The sequence below is a fragment of the Petaurus breviceps genome, unplaced genomic scaffold (assembly GCF_028583685.1).
Source record: "Petaurus breviceps papuanus isolate PSGF00001 unplaced genomic scaffold, PetGlider_PUasm1.0 551, whole genome shotgun sequence".
Classification (NCBI taxonomy): Eukaryota; Metazoa; Chordata; class Mammalia; order Diprotodontia; family Petauridae; genus Petaurus; species Petaurus breviceps.
Window position 1 is genome coordinate 545,883 of NW_027186372.1, and position 26,701 is coordinate 572,583.

The 26,701-nt window shown below is 38.9% G+C and overlaps 1 pseudogene; it reads left to right on the forward strand.

Annotated features, from left to right (window-relative positions):
* The window catches only part of LOC138172835 (ADP/ATP translocase 3-like), a 17,332-nt pseudogene extending 7,022 nt beyond the window's left edge, over positions 1–10,310 (forward strand).
* The last annotated feature ends 16,391 nt before the right edge of the window (positions 10,311–26,701 follow it).

The following is a 26,701-nucleotide window of genomic DNA, read 5'->3' on the forward strand; positions in this document are numbered from 1 at the left end:
CACATAGGTCATCTACACCTTAACAAAATGAGGTTTTCTTAACAAGAGCATGAAGAGTATATTCAAGAAAGATATAGCATTGATTCAGTTGGGCACAGGTTCCTTACCTCTGCCTTTGTCATCATGCCAAATCAGAAGCATATGTCATTCTTCAAGAAGGAGTTCCTTCTTCCTTGTGGTTTAGATTTTGTACACAGGAGACCAGGGAGCCATGCCAGTGTTCTGAAAAGTAGTCCCCTGGATCAATTATGTCTTGAGGATGGTTTCAGTATCTTTTAAGAAAAAAAAAACATGCTACTCTACATGGTTTGATATTATCCCTATGAAACCTTGGCCTATGCTAAGTCTAAACAGGGGTTGACTGTTTGGCCAGGAGGGGAAGTATTCAGACTTTGTCAGTATCAGACCACTTTGGGACTGCAATGCCCCAGCCTGAGTTATTCCTGCAATACTAAAAGATTAAGATATTCAATACCCCAAAGAAAGTAGCATCAGAACTGGGCCAGAATTCCCCAAAGTGCCAAAATCCTAGCCCTAACATTAATTCTGAAGTGAGAAAATAGGCTGGAAAATTAACCACCAATAAAAGACTCCCATTGCAAAAATCTGTTATGATGACAGCAATAGCCAAGACACAAATCCAACAGAAGAGAATGGTTCTAAAATGTTTACAAGCAATGCCTCAAAAAAACCACATTTCGGATACAAATTCAACTGGAATTCCTGGAATGAATGAAAGAAAGAAATTAAAAGAAAAATTATTTTAGACTCAAGGGACAGGACACAAATGCAGAATAGAGAAAAGAAACAAAAACATATCATAAACTTAGACATTGGAACTTAAATACAAAGAGAGGAAAAAAAGTATGTTGTGTGCATAGCGGAACATAAGAGAGGATTCAAAACATGTAAAAATAAATTTTCACTTCAGGAATTCCGGTATGATAAATAATACATGTGTTGAAAATTGTCCATTTTGTTTCTTTGCTTCCTTGTAAGTTTTCTTTTGTTCTCTGCTGTGTCCCTTTTTATTTTGTTCTTTTTTCCCTCTCCCAACCCCCCCTCCCAGAAGGCTTCAATAAAGGGTAGATATGTTTTTCTGTACCTATAAATATATACATATACATATATATGAAGAGAGGGAGATAGAGAAGAGAGAGCCCAAATATATTCAACTCCTGATCTTTGCTTTTATTTTTGTGCATATCTGTTTCCTATCTCTCCTGCCTCCTCTACTTTACTTCTATCCACTACCTTGCCCTCGCATTACTTGCCTACCTCTCTCCAAGGATCCCTCCCCTATCCTTCCATTCCTATAAATCTAAATACCCTTCTATACCCCTACTTTGTCTGTTCCCTCACCCTCCCTCTAAAGATCCCCTCTTGTCCTCTCCCCACTCCCTATGCCCTTACCATTTTATTTCTTCTGAATTTAGAAGACTTATATACTCTTCTAAATATATATGTATTGCTCCCTTTTAAACCCATTCCTGATGAAACTAGGTAACCAGAACTACTAGCCCTTCTCCCCCCTCTAAATCTTCTGTATCAGTTCTTCCTTTAGCACCTCATTTGTATGAAATAATTATTCTTTTTAGCTGTTCCTAAATGGATTTACTTTTTTTTTTTAAAGCAATTGGTGTTAAGTAACTTGCTCAAGGTTATACGGCCAGTTATTTCTGGGTGTGGTGCTAAGTATCTGAGCCCGGATTTGAACCCCAGGTCATCCCGATACCGCAGCCAGTGCTCTTACTTGCTGAGCCTCCTGGCCCCCCTATGGATTTACTTTTTAAATACATGTCATACTCAGGTTTACCCCAAGCTTTCTTATGAACTACCCAATTATTAATAAGAATCACTTTGCATATATAAAGAGTAAACAATCTGTCCTTAAGGATTTGTTATGTGTTTTGGTTCTTTTATGCCAAATCTTCTATTAAGTTCAGGAATTTTTTTGAAAACAAAGTCTTGAAAGTCTGAGAGTTTCTTAAATGTCCATTTATTTTTCATTCAGGATAATACTTATCTTTACAGGGGATGAGATTTTCAGCTACAGCCCCCCTTTCTTTTGCTCTTCGATATGTTGTGTTCAAAGACCTGTCACCCTTTAATGTCTCTGCTGCTAGGTCTTGTGTAATTTTAATTGTGACAGCACCATATTTAAATTGTGTTAATCTTGATGCTTTTTGTATTTTTTTCTTGAGCTGGCAATTCCTGAATTTGACTATGATATTCCTATGAGTTTTCTTCATGGGACCTCTTTGAAGTGGTGATCTCTGGATTTTTTCTATTTCTTCTTTCCTCCCTTGTTCTAAAGTTTCAGGGCAATTTTCTTTAATTATTTCTTATATTATTGTATCAAGAGTCCTTTTTAGATCATAACTTTCAGTTAGTCTGATTGTATTTTTTTAATTTTCTCTTCTTGATCTATTCTCCAAATCTGTTTTTGTTATGTTTCACTTTCTCCTATATTTTTTTCATTATTCATATTGTGTTTAATTATTTCTTGATCTCTTATAATTTGGCTGGCTTCACTTTGCCCAATTCTAATTTTCAAGGTGTCATTTTCTTCCTTAAGATTCTGGATTTCCTTTTCTAATTGGTTGACTTTTCTTTTCATTCCCTTGTTTTTCTTGACTTTTCTTTCTTTCTTAACCTTTCTTTCTCTCTTTCTCTCTCTCTCTTTCTCTTTCTTCCTTTCCTTCTTTCCTTCCTTCCTTCCTTTTTTCATTCCTTCCTTATTTGACTATGATATTCCTATGAGTTTTCTTCATAGGATCTCTTTTAAGTGGTAATTGATGGATTTTTTTCATTTCTGCTTTCCCCCTTGTTCTGATGCTTTAGAACAATTTTTAAAAATTAATTCTTGTATTATTACATAAAGAGACTTTTTGATCATAACTTTCAGCTAGATTGATTATTTTAATATTTTTTCTTCTTGATCTATTTTCCAAATCTACTGTTTTTCTCCTAAGTTACTTCACTTTCTCTTCTATTTTTCATCATTCATATGTTATTTAATTATTTCTTGATCTCTTATAATTTAGCTGGCATCATATTACCCATTTGTAATTTTCAAGGTGTCATTTTCTTCCTTAAGATCCTGAATATGTTTTTTTCTAACTGGTTGACTTTCCTATCATAATTTTCTTGTTTTTCTTGGATTATTTTTTCTATCTTTATTTTATTTAGCTTTTCCTTCATCTCTGTCCTTTGATTTTTAAAGTCTTTTTAAAGATCTTTTATGAATTCTTTTTGGTCAGGTGACCATTTAATGTTACTCTTTGGAGATTTCTTTGCTTCAATATCCTCCTTTGAATATGAATCCCAGTCTTCTCTAGTTTTCTATGGTTGGAACACTTTCTCCTTTGCCGGTGCATTTTTTTGTGGAAATAATTTCGTTATTGTAATTACCTCTAGCCCTAGGGTGTGGGACATGGTGCCTCTTGGCCCAGATAATCACTTCTCCCCTCTAACCTGGAACCAAAGCCAAACCTCCAACCTCCTGTAAGTGCCCACCACCAGGGCTTTCTGCCCCACAGCTTCTGCACTCAGTGAGGTTCTCTGCATCTCAGCTAGGTCTGGAGTCCTTATCAGCAGAGTTTCCCTCCATCATCAGATCTTCCTGGGCTTGGAAGCCTAAATCCCCTCATTCTTCTTGGGGTAAAATTTCCTGTGGCCTGGCCCGTGGTAGCTTCATAAGCCAAGTAACATCAGGGCTTGCCTCTTGTATTTTAGGCAACTTGTTCCTTGATGTTAATGTGGACCCTAGGCAGGAGGTGTTTACACTTCACAGGGACCAACCTTGTCCTGGGATTTTGATTCTGATCTTCTCAAATAGTCCCAGGAAGACCCTAGTCGTGCTGCTGTTGTTATATGATTTTACTCACACTTTGTTTGCTCTAAGATGCTGCTTTTTCTCTTTTGTGGGTGAAATTCTTGGTAACGGGATTTTCTGACCCACTCCACCATTTTTCAAGAATCCTCTCTTTCTATTTTAACTTTGCTGATAATTTTTCTTTTCCTTTTTGAGAAATCTGCTTTGATTTGGATTAATTACTCCTAAGTAGATCTTTTCTGTCACCTGGCAACTTGAGATAGTATTTTTCTTCTTTGTAATATTGGATTTTAAGGATAATGTATTTAAGAATATTAAATCTTTCTTTTTTTCTTGTTGGGGTCCTGTACATTCTTTTTCTTGGTGTATCATAATTTGCTTTTGCTAGGCCAAGGATGTTTTCTTTGATGATTTCAAATTCTTTAATTTTTCTAAAATTTCAGAGGGTCCATAAATTCTGAGATTTCTTTCTCCAGGCCCATCACTTATTACTCTACATTTTCTAATTCTTGGGATAATTCAGTGATTTTTAGCACTTGTATCTTCTTCAATCAATCTTTTCTGGCTTGAAATCTATTCACTTCTATAATAAGGCTATTATTGTTTGGTTCTATGGCCTCTTTCAGGTTTTTCTCTTCTTGTCTCTATTTTCTTCATGATTTCTTCCTTAACTTTTAATTTTAGCTTAATTTCCTTTTTTGCTTTTTTTTTACTTTGTTCCCTCTCATTTGATTTTTTTTATTTTTCTTACTTGTATTAATTCTTAATTTCCTTGAATGTTTTGTTTAGGTATTTTAAGACATCACTTGGGAATTTTTATATTTTTTTCCATCTGTGTTTCTTCTGGCTCTCTGTCTGATTTAGGCACTCCATTTTAAAATATAATATCGAGGAGGGATTCTGACTAAGATAGCAACATGAAAGACTTTGGAAAAGAGCCCTGCTCTGCACACAGAGGGTTAAAGGATCATAGATCTAGATATGGAAGGGACCTTAGAGTCCATGTGGTTCAAATCCTCCAGTTTTACAAATGAGCAAGCTGAGACCCATTGAGGATAAGTGACATCTTCAGATCAAACAGGTAGAGTCAAAGGTGGTTGAGTTGGAAGATCAATGGGGAGGGATGTAGTACAATATTGGGAGAGTGAAGCACACTTAGGAAATTGCTGAAGGTATATATAGTTTTTTTCTTTGACATATCATCACTTTAGCCCCCAAGGGCTTCTAGGGGTTTGGGAGTGGTCTTGGGTGGGAGGAGGTTTGAGGACGAGCATATGAAGGTGGGCATCTGGGGCTGTACTCTAGTCCTCCTTCAGTCACAGCTGCATTTGGTGACCTGATCAGGTTCTGCTCCTCCAGGCAATTTTTGCCCTTTGTCCAGCATCTAAGGGCAGGTGCTCCTGCTCTGCCTTCCATGGCCTCTGCTCTGCCACAATAGGTGGGAGCCTTGAGGAAGAGGAAATGACTCCTGTACTGACAGCCAGGCCCAGAAAGAATCCATCTGAATCCAATGGCAAGCTATAGATCAGGAAGACAAGAGATGGCCCCTGCTCTTGATGGAGCTACAACTTGGATCAGTCCTTCTTGAAAGCAATTTGGAAAAAATTACTACACTGTGCACAGACCCTTTCACTCAGCAATATTGCTAGTTGGTGCAAAGGGATCAAAGAATGGAAATGATCCTTAAGTATAAAAACACTGATAGCAGCTCTTTTTGTGGGGGCAAAGAATTCAAAACTGATATTCCCATCATTTGTGGAATGGCTGAACATGATATGATATACAAAGGTGATGGAGCAATGTCATAATATAAGGAATCACACAAGGAGCTTTTTCATAGAACCTAAGGAAGACTTGTATGAATCACTGCAGAAGGAAGTAAGCAGAGCAGGAGAAAAATTCATCCAATGACAATACTGTAAAGACCAACAACTTTGAAAGATTTTAAAACTCTGATCAGCACAGTGATCAACCATTTTTTTCCCAGGAAGATTCATGATGAAATATGCTACTCAACTTCTGATATTTTTGCGATTGATTTTCATATTTGACCTTCCAGTGAATAATCTGAATTGATTTTTTTTAAAGTATTTACAGATTTCCTTTCGGTCTGAGCTGTAGCAAGGGGCTGTGCAAGCACCAACAAATTCCCCATTTTTTGGCTGTCTCTCACTGGCTTTCTTTCTCTGACTCCAACACCATTCTTCTCTGAAACTGTGATGGAACAGGCCATTACTGCTGGCAAGGACTTCCTGGACAGTGGCAATGCTGCTGCTATAGCTAGGAATGTGGTGGCCCCAATCTAGAGAATTAAGCTGCTATTGGAGGTGCAGCATGCAAATAAACAAATTGCTGCAGAAAAGCAGTACAGAGGCAAAATGGATTGTATAGTCCAAATTCCAAAGGAACAAAGGATGCTTTCCTTTTGGCAGTGTAACTTAAGAAATATCAGCAGATATTTCCGTACCTAGGACCTTAACTTTGCCTTTAAGGAAAAGTATGTGTTTTTTTGCGTAATATTTAATACATTCATTTATTTATTTTTTTGTTTTCAACATTCACTTCCAGAAGATTATTTTGTTGGCTTTAAAAAAAAAACATTTAGGGGCAGCTAGGTGGTTCAAATCCGGCCTCAGACACTTAACACTTACTAGCTGTGTGACCTTGGGCAAGTCACTTAACCCCAATTGCTCTGCCTTCCCCCCTCCAAAAAAAATGGCGAAAAAATGTTTTAAATTTTTTATTTATTTTTAGGTTTCCACATTCATTTCCACAATATTTTGAGTTACATTTTTCCCTGTCTTTCTCCTACCACACCTCAAAATAGCAAGCCTACTGAATACCCCTTTCCCCAATCTATTCTCTCTCATTTCTTCCCCCATTGCCCGCATAACTCTCTAGTAGGGCAAGATGGATTTCTATACCCCTGTGCCTGTATATCTTATTTCCCAGTTGCATGCAAAAAAACAAATTTTTATTTTTTTTAAACATTCGTCTATAAAACTTCCAGATTTTTTCCCCTCTTCCCTCCTCACCCACTCCCACTGGGAAGACAAGCAATTCAACATAGGCTGTACATGTCTAGTTAACCAAATAATTTCCATATTTGTTATAGTGTGAAAGACTTTATTTCCCTCTATCCTAACCTGCTGAAACTTATTCTATTTTTCTCCTTTGACTCTATCCCTTTAAAAAAAATGTTTGCTTTTAACTACCCATTCCCCCAATCTCCCCTCCCTTCTATTATTCCCCCTCTTGTCCCCTACCCCCCTATTTTCCTGTGGGGAAAAAAACAATTTAATGTTTATGTTATTCCCTCTTTAAGCCAAATTCAATGAGAATCAGGTTGTCCTATTCCTTTTCACCTTCCTGCTCTTCCCCTCCATTGTAACAGTTTTCTCTTGCCTCTTTTATATGAGATAATATACCCTAATCTAGCTCTCTCTTTCTCCTTCTCCCAAAAAATTCCTTTCTTATGTCTTAATTTTACTTTTTAGATATTATCTATTCATATTCATCTTATCCTATGCCCTCTGTCCATGTATACATGAACATACATATGTCCACACACACACACACACATATATATATATTCCCTTCAACTACCCTCAAATTGAGAAATGTTTTGACTTACAATGATTGTTTTTCCATGTAGGAATGTAAATAGTTCAACTTTAATAAGTTCCTTATCATTTCTTTTTCCTGTTTACCTTCTCATGTTTCTCTTGCTTCTTGTATTTGAAAGTCAAATTTTCTGTTCAGCTCTGGTTTTTCTCATCAAGAATGCTTAAAAATGAGATAGCTAGGTGGTGCAGTGAGTAAAGCACCAGCCCTGGAGTCAGGAAGTTCCGAGCTCGGTTCCAGCCTCAGACACAACACCCACACAAAAAAATTAGCTATGTAACCTTGGTCAAGTTACTTAACCCCAATTGCCCTCCAAAAGGCTAAAAAAAAGGAATGCTTGAAAATCATCCATTTCATTGAATGACGATATTTTCCCCTGTAGCATTATATTCAGTTTTGCTGGGTAGGTGATTTTTGGTTTTAGTCCTAGCTCCTTTGACCTGTGGAATAGCATTTTCCAATTCCTTCAGTCCCTTAATGTAGAAGCTTCTAGGTCTTGTGCTATCCTGATTGTGTTTCCACAATGCTAAAGTTGTTTCTTCCTGACTGTTTGCAATATTTTATCCTTGACTTAGGAACTCTGGAATTTGGCTACAATATTTCTAGGAGTTTTCTTTTGGTTATCTTTTTCAAGAGGTGATCAGTGAATTCTTTCAATTTCTATTGTGCCCTCTGGTTCTAAATATCAGGGCAATTTTCCTTGATAAGTTTTTTGCAAAATGGTGCCTAGGCTCTTTTTTTGATCATGGCTTGAAGGTCATCCAATAATTTTATAATTATCTCTCCTGGATCTATTTTCCAGGTCAGTGGTTTTTCCAGCGAGACATTTCACATTGCCTTCTATTTTTTCATTTCTTTGGATCTGTTTTATAGTATCTTGGTTTCCCATGAAGTCATTAGCTTCCTATTGCTCTAATCTAAATTTTGAGGGGTTATTCTCTTCAGTGAGTTTTTGAAATTCCTTTTCCATTTTTGCTTTTAGGTTTTTAAGGCGTTCTTCTCCTCACTGGCTTTTGGGACCGCTTTTGCCATTTGAATTAGTCTATTTTTTAAGGTGTTATTTTCTTCAGTGTATTTTTGGGTCTCCTTTAACAGCCTTTTGACTCATTTTTCATGATTTTCTGGCATCGTTCTCGTTTTTCTTCCCTATTTTTCCTCTATTTCTCTTACTTGCTTTTCAAAATCCTTCATGAGCTCCTCCATGACAATTAACCAATTCATATTTTTCTTGGAGGCTTTTGATGCAGGAGTTCTGACTTTGCTGTTTTCTTCCCACTCCATGCCCTGATCTTTTGTGTCCCCAAAAAAGAATTCTATGGTCTATTTGTGCTTCTGTTGCTTGCTCATATTGCCAGCCAATTACTTGACTTTTGAGCTCTTTGCTATGGTATAACTCTGCTTCCAAAATGGAGAGAGCTATGTACCAAATCACTGGGGATTTTGCAGCTACCAGAGCTATTAGGAGGGCCACCTCTCTACAATCCCACAAACTCAGGCTGACTGGCCACACACTCCAGGAGCACCACCCAAGGCCACCATCCAGATCCAAGCACGTTAAAGCAAGAATGATTACCCTCTGGTTGGTCACCTTTCTCCCTAAGATCTGCAGGCCAGGAGCTCCTGAGGCAGCCACACAGCAGCAGCTGTAGCTGTCATGCCTCTGCTGCTTCTAGCTCTGGGAGCTGGGGATGGACCACCCTCTTCCATCCCCTCATGTTCCAAACGAGTTCCTCACTGAGCTTTTAATTTGTGTTTGGCATTTATCAGTTGAGAAGTCTGGAAACTGCTACAGCTGCTGGTGATTCTCTCTCCTGAAGACTGCTCTTTTTGCCACTGGCTGGGGCTGCCCTAGGTCCAGAACCACCATGGCTCAGGTGGGACTGCACTTGGCGCCCAGCCCTGTGTGATAGACCTTCCTGTCGGCCTGCCCGACTATCTTCAGTGGAAGATTTAATTCTCTCTGTCACTTTGTGGGTTCTGTAGCTTTAAAATTTGTTTAGAGTCATTTGTTTACAGGTATTGGAAGTGGTTAGAACCAGAGACCATGCCAAGTTTGTGCTTCTACTCTGCCATCCTGGCTCCACCCACTACTTCCACAAGATTTCAAGTTACAAATTTTCTCCCTGTCTCTCCCCTATCTCCCACCCCAATATAGCAAGCATACTGAGCACCCCTTCCCCAATCTGTTCTCTCTTATGTCCTCCTCCATCCCCCCTTAATTTCTTGTAGGGCAAGATGGATTTCTATACCCAATAGACAGGTGGGTTTTTTGGGGGGAGGAGTGGAAAAGCATGCACAGTTTGGGAGGTATTTTGCTGGAAATCTTGCCTCTGGTGGTAAAGCTGGAGCCTCTTTTCTCCGCTCTGTTTACCCCTCGGATTTTGTGAGACCCTGCTTGGCAGCTGACGATGGGAAATCTGACACTGAGAAAGAAGTCAAAGGCCTGGGAGACAGCCTTGTGAAAATCACCAAATCTGATGGAATTCATGGCTTATATGAATGTTTCAATGTTTTACTATAGGTTATCATTATCTGTAGAGCAGCTTGCATTGGATTCTATGATATAGCAAAAGGTATGCTTCCAGATATGAAGAATACTCATTGTGATACGTTGGATGGTTGCACAATCAGTGACTGCCCTAGCTGGTGTGGTCTCCTGTCCTTTTGATACAGTAAAGTGATGAATGATGATGCAATCTGGTTGCAAAGGAGCTGATATCATTTGCCCTGAGACAATTAATTTCTGGAAGAATATTGCTAAAGATGAGGTGCCTAGTCCAATATTCTTAGAGGCATATGTGGGGCTTTCTTACTTTTCTTATATGATGAATTGAAGAAAATAATCTAAGTACATTTTAACTAAAAAGGAACTAGTGAATATATATCATGTAGAATACTTTGTTATACTTAGCATTTTGGACCACTTACCTTCCAGAAATTCCTGTTTCTTTTTACCCAGGGCAGATCATGTTTGTAGGGGAGCGAGGAAAAGCTCTTAGGAAAAGGTACTCTTTTATTGTGATCCATTATTCATGCAGTGGAACTGATGATGATTCAGTCCTTCAATCTCTTGCTTTTGGGGAAAATAACAGTTACTGTGGGTCCAAGAAGGTAGATCAGCTTAGATCATCTAGTTTAAATGCTCTTTTGTAGGGCCATAAATTTGTGTGTAAGTATTTATTAAAAAAAATCATGTCTCCCATTTGTACTTAAGCACTATATTTATTATTTTGCACAACTATTTGGCAGTTATAATGATCTATGTTGGACATTTGGGTGTCAAACAATAAATACACAAAAGACTCTTAAAAAAGGTATTGACTGACTTGTCCTTTTTGCTTTCCAAGAGACTTTCAAAAGTAATGTCCAGCACTACTATTTGAACGCATCCATTCTGTGCCACTCAGCTTTCCTCATATTTGGAATATGGCCAATGTGGGAATTTATTATTGAAAGGATTTTGCATATCTTTTTTTCCTCCAATGTAGAGGACGAAGTAGGAGTGCTAGAAAATAGATTTATGTTAAGGATGGGTCTCCTTCCTTAGAGTGGAGAAGGAAGGATAAGAAGAATCCCTTTTGCTTTGGGCATTCCTCCCTCCTGATACCCTGATACATCATACCTTTTTGGTAATGTATAATAAGGGTTTAAGACTCAAGTTCTCGATTCCTATCTCCATTTTGCTTAAATATTGTATTGAAGTAAATTAAACTAGAGTTAAAAGGAAGCTAAGTACAAAGAAAAGACTAAGTTGTATGTCAGCTTGCATTTGAGATTTAGCTGTAATTTTCTTAATAGCCAAGTTCTTCTGGCCTCTCTCTGCTTGGGTCTTCTCTAAATCCACAGCACCAGCTCCTCCCAGTTCAGCCCTCTCTTTTCACATCAACAAGTCCATCCCACATGTGGGATTCACAAGCTCTGCGTTTCAACACAACCTGAAAACCAAGCCAATACAGGGGGATCTTTAAATTTCATTACTATTATTTTGGCTTGAAGCATAACTAATCATTAGAATAAAAATGTTGTAAGTAAAAAATAAATATTATCACTTTAATTTGATTTATCCCTTCAACCTTTTCAGTATCCAGCAAAAAAACTCCACAGAGATGGTTTGGATGAGTCAAGCAGACAATTCTTTAAGCTTAGCCTGCTTTACTGTGTATGGAAGTTAGGGAATCTATATGGGTAAAGATGACAGCATATTGTCTCTCCAAAATCCTTCCACACCTCTGCCATACATATTATCTTTAGGTATCTTCAAATGATCTGCCTAGAATATAGTTTAGAAAAAAATTTGCTTATTTTTTTCTTTGGGAATGAAAGGTGCAGCATTCTGGACCTCTGATTGCATCAGTGTTAGGAACTTCCCAGTTGGTTTGCACTGGGTTAGAAATCTCCTGATACAGATTGACAATCAATCCATAATTTGTGGTCTATGAGAATTAGAAGCATTTGTACATAAAATAAAGTGTTGTATCAGGAGATTTTATTAATTTATTAATTTCTCTCAAGATTATTTAAATGAACCCAGTTGATGGTATGATTATGGGGACACAGTGACAGTTATTACTGGGACCTTCTAGGAACAAATGCTGCCAGTTGAGCTGATTCCTTACATCATCCTGTCCAGAGATAGCATTCTTTTCTATGGGGACACATTTCCTGATATCTTCTTCATGTTAGCAGTATCTAGTTTACCCAGAAGCCTTTGCTTGAGCTAAACAGTCCCAAGGTTTTATTTTCAAAGGGCACACTACAAATTCATGCCATCTCAACTCAACTGGAATGTCAAGGATGCACACTGATCCTTTTACTCCTTTCTGATTGGTGGATGACATTAGAATGTAAGCTCCTTGGTGTCATGGATTGTTTTTTTCTTTTCCTTGTGTCCCTAGCCCTTAGTTAGTATATTGCCTAACACACATTAAGTACTTTTTGATTACTTGATATGTATATGTTGTAGTCAATTGCATAGAGAAGATAATTGGTTTCATGAAAATTGTTTTGATTTATAGAAAGCCTATAGAAAAAGAAGAGAAGAGGAGGTCCAGGAAAGAGTTTTGGAGTGCCCCCATGTTTAGATGGTGATTCAGGAATGATGATGCCACAAATGAAACTGAGGAGATGTACAGATAAATAGTAGAGTCAAGAAAAGTCAGTATCACAGAAATCAAAGAAAAGAGAGTTTCCAAGAGGAAATGGTGGTCAGAAACATTAAGTGCTTCAGAGTGGTGCAGAAGGGTGAATTCTGTGAAAGGACTACACCTTTCCCCACCCATCTCTAAAAAAAGGGTGTCTCAAAAGTCAGTGCAGTTTTAAATTATTAAAGCTTCGGATTCTACTAAGACTTTTGGGACACCCTTCACCACCAAAATTTGTCTGACTTCCTTTTTCCCTGAATGTGTCCTTTTGCTTCCATTCTTCTGTGACTTCCCTCTTGTTTGTGCGGCTTATGTAACTGTAAAGCCTATCACAAGCAGCTCTCCTGAGGACTGCTGCTGTGAATAACTTTAAAGTTCCGATCATATAGTATAGCAAGCTCTCTATTTATTCAGCAGTAATCTTAAAGCAGAACCTTCACAACAATATAACATAACAACTAATACTAAGGTGGCCACATAGTCTTAAATAAAACATATCATTCATTAAGTCACAATCTCATCAAGCAATATAAGTACCCAAGTGAAGTATCCTTTCATCTTTAAGTAGAGGCTGGCTTCCAATCATTCTTAAGCTAATCATCCATAAGGTGTAATCATCCTTAAGTCAGTCATCCTTAAGGGGTAGTGGAAAGTACAAAGGCCATCCAGCCCTAGGTCACAGTAAGTCATAATCTCATCTGTCAGCCCTGAGTACCCAAGTAAAGTTCCTTTCATCTTAACTGTAGGCTGACTTCCAAGCTCCATGGCTACTCTTCCATGCTCACAGTTCTTGCCTGGATTCACCTTACTGTTGCCTGGATTCACAGGTAGGCAGCTCTCCTATCGAAGTTCAGCTCATGGTGACTAGTGTACTCCAAGCCCTTCGCAGTTTCTGTTTCTGGGAAGACAAAACTTAACAGAGCCACAACAATATTTACATACCAAAAGCTTAGCATGGTTACAACAATATTCACACATATTGCTGGCACTATCATCTCAATTCACTTTCTGTCTAACAAAGTAACACATACCAACAGACAAAACTTCTGTCTGAGAAATTAAATGCAAATCAGCAGCGAAGTCCCAGGACTTCTGTAAATAACAGTAAAAAAGTCTTTCAGGACTTCTGTAAACAGCAGGAAAGTCTTCTTTCAGGGCTCCTGGATCATCAGTAAAGTCCTCTTCTAGGGCTTCTGTATCACTGGTAAAGTCGTCTTCTAGGACTTCTGTCCAAAAAGAACAGACAAGGCTTTTGATGACAGACTAATAGACAGAGTGCTACAGAGCACTGAAATAATAAGCATGCTCTCTCTCAGTTCTGCTTGGTTCCATTCCATGCTCAAGCTTTTATCTGCTCTACTCCTTCCTGTTGTATCCTTCCTGTTTCCCTCTTTCGTTCAGTTCCTTCCACCTTGGTCTTCATGTGATGACGTTAGGCCTATTAAGGGCAGGGAAGGTCTTCAAACTCCCTTAGGCCTATTAAGGCCAACACGATGTATACTGTTTCCAACAAAAGTTTGATACAACCACAGGCAGAATCAAAGGCATTTGAATAGCAGAAAAAAAGGAGCTTAATACTACTTTGCTTGCTATTACAATAACTGAAACAAGGAGCAAAGTAGCACTTTGCTTGCCATTACAGTAGCTAACACAAGTGTTAAGAATTAGTAGAAACAGCTCCTTCCATGGGGGTGGACCTTGGACATCAAAGTTGCCCAAAGAGCAAAGGGTTTTGCATGTGGCTGGAGCAGCAACAGACTGATTCTATGACTCCTGCATTGACAGAGTCCTCCCCCCAAACAATGATTTCATGGGACAGATTCTTGTTAATTGAGCTGCCCTTGGGAGAGCTAAGCTCCCAGCTCCCTCCTATGAAGAGCTTTGAACACTAGGCTGAGATAGTTGCACAGCTGGGGAACCACTGAAAAAGTTTTAAGTAGGAGAGTGCAATGGTTAGATTTGCCATGCTGGATGAAAGTCTTTGATATTGCTCTCCTTGTCTCTCTGTCGCTTTGTCTCTGCCTGTCGTCTCTCTGCCTCTCTGTCTATCTGTCTGTCTGTCCCCATCTCCCCTTTCCCTTTCTTCCCCGCTTTACTTCTGCCTTCCTTTCCTACCCTTCTCATTTGGAAGGATAAGTGTTAATTAGGTGATAGTTTGTAGGATGATTTGGAGACAGATACATTGAAGGTAGGCAGAGCAGTGAGGTGCAATAGAAGGAATCTAAGTTTGGATCCTGGGGATGTGAGTTGAAACTCAGATTTTGCTAATATCTATGTGACCTTTTGTAAGTCATTTGCCCACTCGAGACCTCAGTTTTTTCATCTGTAAAATGAAGTCGTTCTAGCTCTAAATCTATATTCTAGATGAGGAGGTGTGGAGCCAAGATGGCAGAGTAAAAGCAGGAACTTGCTTGAGCTCTCCCCTGAACCACTCCAAATACGTGTGAAAAATAACTATAAACAAATTTTGGAGCAGCAGAACCCAAAAAATGACAGAGTGAAAAAAATTTCCAGCCCAAGACAACATGGAAAGTTGACTAGAAAGGTCTGTTTCACCTGTCTGAGAGAAGAGAACAGTCCAACGTGGCCCATGCCAGCATAGATGGGGCTCTAGCAAAACTAGAGTAGGCCTCAGGAAGCCGTGGTGGTTTCCAGACTTCTTAACCCACAAATGACAAAGAAAACTTAAAAGATCAATTGGAAAGGTCAGTCAGACTTGGGTGAGAGAGGAACACTGGCCCCAGCCCCAGGAGGGCAGCAGCAGCATCAGCAGCAACAGTGGCTACTGCTGGAGCTCTTGGGTCCATTGAAGGTGGGGGAATCAAGCAGTTGATTGGAGGGGAGTGACAGGGATCTCTTTCTTTGTGCTGATGCTGAGTTTTCCTGTTTTGCTATGCTTGGATCTGGGTCACAGGCTTGGGTGGCAGTTCTGGGGCAAGGAGGAGCATTGGCATGAAGGAGCTTTGGTGGCATTGGAGAGGGAATCCTCTAGTTGCAAGGCAGAAATGAGTGCTTGTGTTCACTCACTCACAGAGCAGATCACAGACCAGGAGATTAGAATGGAGCAAATGGAAGCTAATGATTTTATGAGAAATCAAGAAATTATCAAACAAAGCCAAAATAATGAAAAAAAATAGAAAACAATGTGAAATATCTTACTGAAAAAAAAACTTACCTGGAAAATAGATCCAGAATAGATAATTAAACAATTATTGGGCTACCTAAAAGTCACAACCATGGCTTGGGATAGAATATTCCAGAAGTCAAAGGAACTAGGACTAAAATCAAGAATCACCTACCCAGCAAAACTGAGTATAATACTTCAGGGTCAAAAATATCTATTCAGTGAAACAGACGACTTTCAAGCATTCTTGATGAAAAGACCAGAGCTAAATAGAAAATTTGACTTTAAAATATAAGAATCAAGAGAAGCATGAAAAGGTAAACAGGAAAGAGAAATCATAAGGGATTTATTAAACTTTAAACTGTTTACATTCCTATATGTAATATGATATTTGTAACTTATGACACCTTTCTCAGTATTAGGGCAGTTGGAGGGAATAATAAAATTAAGGGTGGAGGGAGGAATGTACTGGGAGAAGGAGAAAGGGAGAGTAGAATGGGGTAAATTATCTCACATAAAAGAGGCAAGAAAAAAACTTTTACAATGGAGGGGAAGAGGGGGGAGGTGAGAGGGAATTAGTGAACCTTATTCTAATCACATTTGATTTAAGGAGAGACTAACATACATACTCAATTGGATATGAAATTCTATCTTACCCTACAGGAAAGGAGGGGGAAGGTGAAAAGAGAGAGGTGGTTGATAGAAGGGATTGCAGAAGGCAGGAGAGGGCAATCCGAAGCAAACACTTTTGAGGAAGGACAGGGTAAAAGAAGAGAATAGAATAAATGAGGGGCAGGATAGGATGGAGGTAAATACAGTTGGTCTTTCACAATATGACTATTACAGAAGTGTTTTGCATGATTGCACATAAATAACCTATATAAAATTGCTTGTCTTCTCAATGAATATAGGTGAGGAAGGAGGAAGGGAGAGAATGTGTAACTCAAAGTTCATAAAACAAATGTTAAAGATTCTTTTTAATGCAGCTGGGAAAATATGATATACAAGTAAGGGGGCATGGGAATCTGTCTTGCCCTAAAAGAAAATAGAAGGGAAGGGGATAAAAGAAGGGGAGTGTGATAGAAGGAATGGAAGAGTGGGGAAGGGGTCATCAGAATGCATGCCATCTTGGGGTGGTGGGAAGAAGAAGATGGGGATAAAAATTGGAGCTCAAAATTTGATGAAAGTGAATTTTGAAAATTAAAAATAAATCAATTAATAAAAAGAGAAAAAATTAAAATTCCATATACTGAACAAAAGAAAATCACATAATAACATTAAAAAAGGAATGGTTAAGCACAATTTAGTTTACACATATAATGGAACTAATGGACTTTAAAAATTGATGAAAGATATTATCTATACAAATAAACAATGAAAGGAGGAGTAGGATGGAGGGAAAGAATATGTAACTCAACAATGTTCATTTTAAACAGAGAACGTTAAAAATGGTTACATTTAATGGAGAAAGAAATACAATTTTTAAAATAAGGAATAAATCTGTATCCTATTATCGCTCCTCTTTGTTCTGTGCTTCTGGAGCTCTTTCCAGGTAAGACATTCCATGCTTATGGCCTTTTCAGCTGTTACGGTCTGTGTTCTCTGACCTGAGATCCTCTGAGCTCTAGCATACTATGCTCTATGCTTGAAGATCTGACCTTTAATGTTTTCTTAATTTTTTTTTTTTACTTCTTTTACAATTTGGACATTTGCATAACTTAGCAAATCTAATTATAACCACAAGCCCATGCTTTGTAGTATTTGGGAACTTGCCTTCCTGGCAACCATGGTACCTTATGTCTGCTTTGATCTGTGGGAAATTATCTATACTTGGTGGGTAGGGAAGGTCAGAGGATGGAACCACATCACTCCATCGTGGGAACATTTAAATCTCAGGACCATATTGTTTCCTTGGCATTTCAAGAGCTCTCTCCAATCATTATTTGGGAGCCAAAAAGAAGGTTATAGAAAAGGAAAGGGTTTTTATCCAATGAGCTTTATTCACTTGCTTCACACATTACCCAACACAGTGGGTGTAGACTGTCAAGGCTGTGCCAAATCACCACAAAGTCCATGCCCAAGCCTCTGGATTCCCTTGGAGTGTCTGAATAAATTGTGATATCCAGAATTGAATTGATCTTAGATGTCATCAGTATCACCCTGTAACTGGATCTGAATCTCCCCCTACAAACTCCCCAAAAAGTGATCCTACAGCTTCCACTTAAATGGGAACCTCCTACATACATCTCAACCCCTTCCTCATCATTAGAGATCTTAACATGAGGAATCTTTGCTTGATATCCTTCCTTAATGCTCCTTCCTGGAACTGACCCTTTGCTCTTGTTTCCGTAGTCTGTGATCAGCAGGTTATTTCCCATGAGAACTGCTCAGACACTTGAGGATAACCATTATGTGCCACATGAGTCTTTTGATCAGAGCTCCATCAACTGATGGAAATGGTATGGCCTCTTGGGCTCCCATCGCTCTGATATTTGTCCTTCTCTGGGCCTGTTCCAGTTTGCCACTAATCTCACTCTAGAAGTGGACACAAGATTTTTATACTATATCTCACTGGCCTACCTGCCTCCCAGTCTGGAGATATGGCCTGATCCCAGTAGAGCACAGCAGGACTAGCAAGTTCTTTGTTTGAGACCAGATGCTTCTCATAATGCAATCCAGGATTGCCTCATTCAACTCAACTACTAAACCCAATCTCTGGACTTCTCCCCCTTCTTAACCAACTGTCTTCCCAAGCTGCAGAGACCGCCTTGCTGAGTTTCTTTTTCCCCCCTTTCCAGCTCCCCTTTATAGCTGTTTTCTGCCTTGTCTCTGTGTCTCTAGGGCTTATCAAAGTGCCTGGAAAGAGTAAGCTCTTTAATTTTTCAAATGCTTTATTAATTTCTTATTTACATCATTTATTTCTGCCAGATTTTGAGTTACAAATTTTCTCCCAAATTTCCCCCTACCCACCGCCCCAAAATAGCAGTCCCACAGGATATCCCCTCCTCCAATCTGCTCTGTCCCATATTTTCTCCCATACCCCTTTCGAATTTTCCAGTGGATCTCTATGCCCCAGTGCCTATATATCTTATTTCCCAATTACATGTGAAATACTATTAATTATATATATTTGAATATTTGATTTTAAAACTTTGAATTCCAGATTCATTCCCTTCCTCCCTTGTCACCCACACTTACTGGAAAGATAAGCAGTTCAGTATAGGTTGTACATGTGTGGCTAATGCAAAACAATAACATTACAGATATATTGTAAAAGACTGACTATATTTCCACCCCTCCTATCCCAACTCCCACTTCTTCTATTCTCTACTTTGATCCCATCCCTTTTCAAAAGTGGTTGCTCCCTGCTTCCTTCCCCCCCATCCTGCCCTCCCTTCTATCATACCCCCTCTCATCCCCTTCCCCCCCTACTCTCCTGGAGGGTGAGATACCCTATTTAGTGTGTATGTCATTCCCTCCTCAAGCCAAATTCAATGAGAATAAGATTGACCCATTCCTTTTTGCCTTCCTATTCTTCCCCTCCATTGTAACCATTTCTCCTTGCCTCTTCTATATGAGATAGTTTACCCCAATATGTCTCCCCTGATCTCCTCTCATTATATTCCTCTCTCACCTCTTAATTTCACCTTTTAAGTATCATCCCTTCCTGTTAAATTGGTCCTGGGCCCTCTATGTATACCTGTACACGTATATACACACATTCACATATGTATTCATATGCCCCTATACCCTCATATATAGATATATAGATATATATATATATATATATGTGTGTGTGTGTGTGTGTGTGTATTTCTATTCCCTACAACTACTGAGAAAAGTTTCATAAATTACAATTATTGTTTTTCCATGTAAGAATGTTAATAGTTCACCTTTGATAAGTTCCTTATGATTTCTTTCATTGCTTACCTTCTCATGCATTTCCTGCTTCTTGTATCTGAATGTCAAATTTCCTATTCAACTCTGTTTTTTTTTCAGCAAGAATGCTTGAAAGTCCTCTATTCCACAGAATGACCATATTTTCCCCTGAAATATGATACTCAGTTTTGCTGAGTAGGTGACTCTTGGTTTTGATCCCAGCTCCTTTGACCTCTGGAATATCATATTCCAAGCCCTTTGATCCCTCAGTGTAGTAGTTGCCAGATCGTGGGTTATCCTGATTGTGTTTCCACAATATTCAAATTGTTTCTTCCTGGCTGCTTGTAATATTCTCTCCTTAATCCGGGAATTCCAGAGCCTGCCTATAATCTAGGGGTTTTCTTTTTGGGATCTTTTTTCAGCAGGTGATCAGTGGATTCTTTCAACCACTATTGTGCCCGCTGGTTCTAAAACATCAGGGATGTTTTCCCTTAGGATTTCTTTGAGGATGATTTCTAATTTCTTACTTTGATCATGGCTTTCAGGTAGTCCAATAATTTTTAAATTATCTCTCCTGGATCTATTTTCCAGGTCAGTGGTTTTTCCCATGACATATTTCACATTGCCTTCTATTCTTTCATTTGTTTGGATCTGTTTAACAGCGCCTTGATTTCTCATAAAGTCATTAGTTCCATTTGCTCCAATCTAATTCTGAAGCCATGATTCTTCTCATTGACCTTTTGATATTCTTTTTCCATCTGGAAAATTTGGCTTTTTAAGGCATTCTTCTCCTCATTGCCTTTTTGAGCTTCTTTTGCCATTTGAGCTAGTCTATTTTTAAAGTATAATTTTCCTCAGTGAGGCTATTGACTCTCATTTTGCAATTTTCTTGCATTGTTCTCATTTCTCTTCCCAATTTTTTTTCCACTTCTCTTATCTGCTTCTGAAGGTCCTTTGTGGCCTGTAACCAGCTTGTATTTTCCTTTGAAGCTTTGGGTGGCTTCACTGTCTTCCTCCTTTTCCATGCTTTTCTCCTTTTTGTCCCCAAAATAGGAAATCTAATGTTGGAATCATTTGTTTGCTTTGTTTCCTTTCCCTGGTCATGTCGCCCCTCAGTTACTTGACCCTTTGGCTTTTTGCCACAGTAGGACTCTGGCCCCAGACAGGGGAGCTTTTGTCCACAAACGCTGGGGTTTTCTCAGCTGCCAGAGGTATTAGATGGGTGCCCTCTCTGAGGTCTCCACACACTCTGGTAATCTGGACACAAACCCCAGGACCTCCACCCTAGACTGCAATACAGATCCAAGAAGGTTAAAGCAAGAGCAATTACCCCTCAGACTTGTGCTTGGTCCCGCTACACTCTGCAGGCCAGGAGCTGAAGCTGCCACATGGTGCTGGCTGGCTGAGCTGGGGTCTGAGCAATTTCTTTCCCCAGGGGCAAAAGCCATGCACTCCCACTTACTGGGTCCCAAAGTCCAGACTGCACTTGACCTCTCACTTTGTCCTTTGCATGTATGCGTTAATAAATCTGGAAATGGCCACAGCTGCTGCTGATCTGGAGTCCCTCCACCCAGGAGCTGGTGAGGCCTGCCCTGGGGCTAAAGCCTTGGTGTGGGGTTGAGCTCAGCTCCCAGAGCACTGTGCTGGCCCTTTCCTGCCACCCTGCCGGGCTGTCCTCAGCAGGAGGTTAGCTTCCCTGTGTCATTTTGTGGGTTCTGCAACTCCAAAGTTTGTTTAGAATCCCCTTTTTACATGGATTGGGGAAGGTGGAAGCTGGAGCCACGGGTAGGTCTGGCTTCTTCTCTGCCATCTTGACTCCACCCCACCAAGAGTAAGCTCTTAATAAATGCTTCATTTTTATCTTAGCTTTTAGATGCCATTTTATACTAGAGACATACATTGATCTTATAGTCCACTAAAACCCCCAGTTTTTTTCTCCCACAGAATTATTTTCCATCTTTGATTCCTCTACCCTGAACTTGCACAGCTGATTCCTGAAACCACGTGCAGGACTTTAATCTCTCTAAATGTTATCTACCTAAATTTGGTCTATACGTATTGTCTGGTGATATCCTTTGCATCTGAATCTTGTCATCCCATTTGTTAATTATCCTTTTTAGATTTTCATCATTCGGGATTCTGATAAGCCTGCCATCTCTGACTCTATGCAAGTAATTGTTTTTTTAAGAAATGGTTTATAGTAGTGGGGTCAGACTCACAATACATAAGGATATTTGCTGCCTCATAGTCACTTAAAAATCACTTAGTAATAACATCAATGTACTATTGTAGTTTTATTTATTTTGTGAAATGTTCCCCAAATATATTTAATTTGCTTCTGGCTACACTCAGCCTTGTATTAGGCACCTCTGGTGTACTGCATAGAGCCAAGGAAAGAGACTTATGGCATTTAACTAGAGCCCTCCCTCCTTGTTGGCATGAATTTCATTTGTGTTCAGTTGTTTAACCAATACTGAGTTCCCTTAATTTTATTTTCTTCTAGCCCTCATCTCTTTATCTTGCCTACACGTATAGAATGGGAGTCTTTGTCGAATGCTTTGTTGCAATCCACATGTACTATATCTGTGGCTTTCTTATGATCTACCAGTTGAGTAAGACTTTCAGAGAAGGAAATCAATTAAGCATGTTACAGTTCAGTCAAGTCAATTCTGACTTTTTGTCATCCCATTTTTAGTATCCTTGGTAAAGATACTGGAGTGGTTTGCCATTTCCTTCTCCAGCTTATTTTACAGATGAGAAAACCAAGGTGAACAGGGTGAAGTGACTTACCCAGGGTGTTTGAAGCCAGTTTTGAACTCTGAATCCTCTGACATCTGCCCTCCCCAAAACTAGGGTGTACATGAGATTACATCCATTTTGTCTTTCACTCACCAAATCTATGATGGAATGGTAACTTACTTCCAAGTCTCTTGTCTTTTCTTCTTCAATAATCAGTGTCTGCATGATTCAGTATCAGGCCTAGTAAAAGTTTTCCTTCCATCTTTTCTTCCCCAGAGCCAGTCTAGTCACATTTGTTCCTCATCCCCAGGGGAAGATGAGGAGAACGGTTCACTAAAGACCCTCTGTGGATAAGGTGTTAGTTAGCAGTAAGCTCTGAAGAAATTAGGTCTATGTCTATGTGTTCCTTTGCTGCTAATTTCTGATTCTAATAGTTAGGAATCATAATGATATTTTTTGCATATTCCCAGATTTGTAAAACTCCTCTGAATATTTCATTTGGTGGCAAATATACTTGGCAGAGGTCAGCGGCCATTATGGTCAGTTAGCTCTCAGTCCTTACTGAGCTGGCCAGATTCTGGTTGAACTTCATGTGTGTTGCTCCTACATGGCAGAATGAGGAGACAGACGTGGACCTGGGTGGTTTCACAAGAGACTGGCACATGCCCTTCACTATAGCCTTGGTTTTTGTTCTTAATTAAATTCAGTGAAGAAAGGTCCCATTGGCATAAGCTGTATTTCTCTCTGCCTTGAACTTAGAAATGAGGCTTTGAATTAAATGATCCTTAAAGGCCAGTCAAAAATGTGTCAACTGTTCTCATGGGGGATTGAGAAGGGGTGCCTGTGGGTGTTAACAGAATCCAATGAAATTTTTATTTGGCATTGTAGTGACCGTACATGTTGTACCTGGGTTTTGTTTCCTGAATTTTTTATCTATCGTTTTCTGGCCCTGTTTCTTCTTTTATTAATTCATGACAATATCTTACCTGCTTTTTTATTTCTCTTATCCCCACCAGAAGACTTTCCATCATGTTTTCTCCCTTCTGTTCCTGGATTTCCTCTAATAATTCTTTCTTTCTTTCTTTCTTTCTTTCTTTCTTTCTTTCTTTCTTTCTTTCTTTCTTTCTTTCTTTCTTTCTTTCTTTCTTTCTTTCTTTCTTTCTTTCTTTCTTTCTTTCTTTCTTTCTTTCTTTTTGTTTTTTGAAGGGAAATCAGGATTAAGTCACTTGCCCAAGGTCACATGACTAATTTGTGTGTGTGTGTGTGTGTGTGTGTGTGTGTGTGTGTGCTAACTGTCTGAGCCCAGTTCCGAACTCAGGTCCTTCTGACTCTGGGGCCACACTCTACTCATTGTGCCATCTAGATGCCCCAAATTATTTCTTTGTAATGTGCAATGTAACTTTCCTGGGAGTCAGGAAGGAAAAAATCATGCATTTCCTTCAATCATAGTGTCCCTATTAGCAGGGTGGTATAATGGAAAGAGTAATGGACTGAGAGACAGGCAATCAGAAGAGCTGTATTCTAACCCTGCCTCTGTCATTAACTGGCTGTATGACATTGGAAAAGTCACTGCTTTTTGACCTTCAGAATTCTTGTGTATAAAATTACGATGGGAATATTTATGTTACATAGAGGGTTTTTTTTTTAAGCTATTGGTGTTAAATATCTTGCTGGAGGTTATACGGCCAGTTAATTCTGGGTGTGGTGCTAAGTATCTGAGCCCGGATTCAATCCCAGGTCATCCCGACTCTTGGGCTGGTGCTCTTACTCACTGCGCCACCTGGCCGCGCCTACATAGAGGATTGTAATGAGGACTGAATTTGCATAAACTGCCACAAATATCTTTATTAATATAAAGCCTTGTGAAAATGTCAGCAATTACAGTGATCCTAGCCCTGCTCCTAACCCCTCCTCCAGATCTTGTCCATTCTTTTTTCCTTCTTTAATTCAGAGCTATGAATTTATCATTATATGGAACTTCTGGTGAGTAGCTCTCTTTACCAATGCAAGTAAACATTCTATCTGCATTTTATAATCTTGGATAGTTGCCTGGGGGACTGAAAGGTGATGGTATAACACAGGCAGTAGGGGTCAGGAGCAAGGCTTGAACACACTCAAGCATTAAGGGGGCAAGGATAAGGCTTGAACTTAGGCAATACGGGGACAAGGGCAGGATTTGAACTGTCCCAGAGTTCGGTCTTCTATACACAATGCTATACTTTCTTTCGCCAACATATTTATTTTCATGAGGTATCACAAAAATTGTAGTAATCAATCTTATGCATTTATTAAAGAATCAGGTTGGCCAGCCATAATTCCCTCTCACTGTCACCCCAGATGTTTTGGTTCCTCAGCATATGCCATCTTTTAGAATCCCGATGGGAACTTTTCTTTTCCTGTAGAAGAAATGAAAAGACAGTGCATTTTGAGTCACCACTATTACAAAAATCAAGACTATAAGGGGGAAACAAAATTCCTTCCAGAAAGTCATAATGAGAACAAGGTCAAGATAGAACAACAAAAAAGATAGGAGCCTTAAAACACAGAATGTAAAAGTTGGAAGGAACCTTAGAGCAAAGAACATCAGAATGTCAACTATTTCATGGTTGAGTATGTTTTTTTTTGTCAGAAACTTCTTATTTTGAACCAAAATCAGTCTCCTGGAAATTTCTACTTATTGTTTCTTATTTCTGTCTTTTGGGGCTAAGCAGAAAAAAGTGCATTCTTCCTACCTCAACAATCCTTCCCATTTTTTTCTTTTTTTCTTTTTCTTAATCAAATGGTTCATTAACTTCTATTTTGTATCATTCATTTCTCCAAGATTTTGAGTTATACATTTTCTCCCCATTTTCTCCTATCAACCACCCCAAAATAGTGATCCACTGATATCCCCTTGTCCAATCTGCTCTCTCCCATATCTTCCCCCATCCCCCCTCCAATTTTTCATTAGGGTATGGGGGATCTCTATACCCCAGTGCCTGGATATCTTATTTCCCATATTATTCCCAATAATATTAATAACATATACATATATATATACATATATATATATATATATATATATATATATATATATATATATATATATATATATATATTGATTTTAAAGTTTTGCATTCCAGATTCATTCCCTTCCTCCCTTGTCACCCACCCTTACTGGGAAGATAAGCAATTCAATATTGTTGAATATTGTTGTGCATAGCTATGCAAAACATTTCTATAGTGGAAATATTGTAAAAGCCTGACTATATTTCCCTCCATCCTATCCCACCTCCCACTTGTTCTATTCTCTACTTTGATACTGCCCCTTTTCAAAAATTGGTGCTTCCAACTTCCCTTAGCCCCAGCCTGCCCTATCTTCCATCATCACTCCTGTGATCCCCTTCCCCCCTACTCTCTTGTAAGATGAAATACCTTATTTAGTGTGTATGTCATTCCCTCCCTAGGCCAAATTCAATGAGAATTAGTTTTATCCATTCCCTTTTGCCCTCCTGTTCTTCCCCTCCATTGTAACTGTTTTCCCTTGCCTCTTCTACATGAGATAGTTTACCCCATTCTGTCTCCCTATCTCCTCTCATTATATTCCTCTCTCACCTCTTAATTTTACCTTTTAAGTATCATCCCTTCTAATTAAATTGGTCCTGTGCCCTATATCTATGTATATCTGTACATATATGCATTCACATATGTATTCATATGCCCATATACCCTCTTATATAAAGATTATGTATGTGTTTGTGTTTGTATGTGTGTGTATATACACACATTTCTATTCCCTTCAACTATTCTCACACTGAGAAAAGTTTTATATTACAATTATCGTTTTTCCATGTAGGAATGTAAATAGTTCAACTTTTATAAGTCCCTTATGATTTCTTTTCCATGGTTACCTTCTCATGCTTCTCTTGCTTCTTGTATCTTAATGTCAAATTTTCTATTCAACTCTGTTTTTTTCATCAAGAAAGCTTAACGTCCTCTATTCCACTGAATGACCATATTTTCCCCTGAGACATGATACTCAGTTTTGCTGGGTAAGTGATTCTTGGTTTTAATTCCAGCTCCTTTGCCCTCTGGAATATCATATTCTGAGCATTTTGGTCCCTTAGCATAGAAGCTGCCAAATCCTTATTGTGTTTCCACAATATTCAAATTGTTTCTTTCTGGCTGCTTGTGATATTTTCTCCTTGATCTGGCTACTCTGGAAACTGGCTATAATATTCCTAGGTGTTTTCTTTTTGGGACTTTTTTCAGGAGGTGATTGGTGGATTCTTTCAACCTCTATTTTGCTCTCTTGTTCTACAAGATCAGGGCAACTATCCTTGAGAATTTCTTGAAGGATGATTTCTAGGTTCTTTT